Source organism: Micromys minutus, assembly GCF_963924665.1.
Source record: "Micromys minutus genome assembly, chromosome: 5".
Classification (NCBI taxonomy): domain Eukaryota; kingdom Metazoa; phylum Chordata; class Mammalia; order Rodentia; family Muridae; genus Micromys; species Micromys minutus.
The window spans coordinates 86,062,951-86,064,284 of NC_137974.1; the positions used below are offsets into that span (position 1 = coordinate 86,062,951).

The window sequence follows — 1,334 nt, forward strand, 5'->3', positions numbered from 1 at the left end:
GAGTTCTGGTACGGTTCCCTGGGTGACTCTGAAAGTGACTGAAGCCTACAGCAGTAGAAATAGCGTGTTTTGTTTTGTTTTGTTTTTTTTAAGTATTGAACTGGGGTTTGTGGAGATGCTTAGTTGCTTACAGGGCTGGCTATGAAAGAATTAGGACTAAGTGCAATCTCTAGAACTCATGTTTCAAAAGACAAAGAAGGAGGGAGGGAGGGAGGGAGGGAGGGAGGGAGGGAAGGAGGGAGGGAGTCTGGGTGGGGGATGAGGGGGAGAGACACCTCCTAGGCAAGAAGAAAGATGAAGCTCAGTCTCTCCTTCCCTGTCACCGGCTGTCAGAAGCTCACTGAGGTGAACGACTAACGCAAGCTTCGCACGGTCTATGAGAAGCGCTTGCTGACGCTCTTGGTGAAGACTGGAAGGGTTATGTGGTCCAGATCCAAAGTGGGAACAACAAACAAGGTTTTCCCATGAAGCCAGGCATTTTGACCCATGGCAGAGTGCGCTTGCTGTGGAGTAAGGGGCGTTCTTCTTATAGACAGAGGAGAACCAGAAAAAGGAAGCATGAGTCGGTTTGTGGATACATCACGGACGTCAATTGGAGTGTTCTCAACTTGGTTACTGTTAAAATAAAGGGGGGGGGGGAGAGAACATTCCAGGACTGACAGATACTACTACTCTGCCTCGTCGGTTGGGACCTAAGAACTAGTAGAATCTGAAAGCTTTTTAATCTCTCCAAAGAAGATGATGTCCTCCAGTATGTCAGAAAGCCCTTAAAGAAGGAAGAAGTCAGGACCAAAGCACCCAAGAGTCAGCGTTTTCTTACTCCTGCAACACAAATGCAGACGTATCACTCTGAAGAAGCAACGTACTAAGAAAAACAAGGAGGAGGCTGCATAACACGCTAAACTGTTGGCCAAGTGAAGGAAGGAAGCCAAAGAAAAGCGCCAGGAACAGATCGCCAAGAGACGTAGGCTGTCCTCGCTGAGGGCTCTACTTCTCACTCTGAGACCAGTCAAAAATAAGTCTTTACAAGTAACAATTAAATAATTAGACCTTGAAGAGAGAGGGGGTGGCAATATAGTAAGAAACTTGTAAGCAAAGCACTGAGAAGGCAGATGCATGTAAATCTCTAAAGCTCAGTAGCCACCCAGCCTCGCCAACTTGTTGAGTTCTACACCAATGAAGAGAGCTTTTCTCAAAAATGCCCACGAAACAACCCCCAAGGTTGAGTACACACACACACACACATACACACACACACACAACACACACACACACACACACACACACACACACACACACAAACATGCTTTTACACAAACAAAAATACAAACATA

The 1,334-nt window shown here is 46.4% G+C and overlaps 1 pseudogene across 1 annotated transcript; it reads left to right on the forward strand.

The window, feature by feature from the left end:
- The first annotated feature begins 294 nt into the window (after window positions 1-294).
- LOC308420664 (small ribosomal subunit protein eS6-like) lies at window positions 295-1,019 on the forward strand (annotated as a pseudogene). Its single transcript has one exon. The product of its transcript is annotated as a small ribosomal subunit protein eS6-like (transcript).
- Window positions 1,020-1,334: the final 315 nt, after the last annotated feature.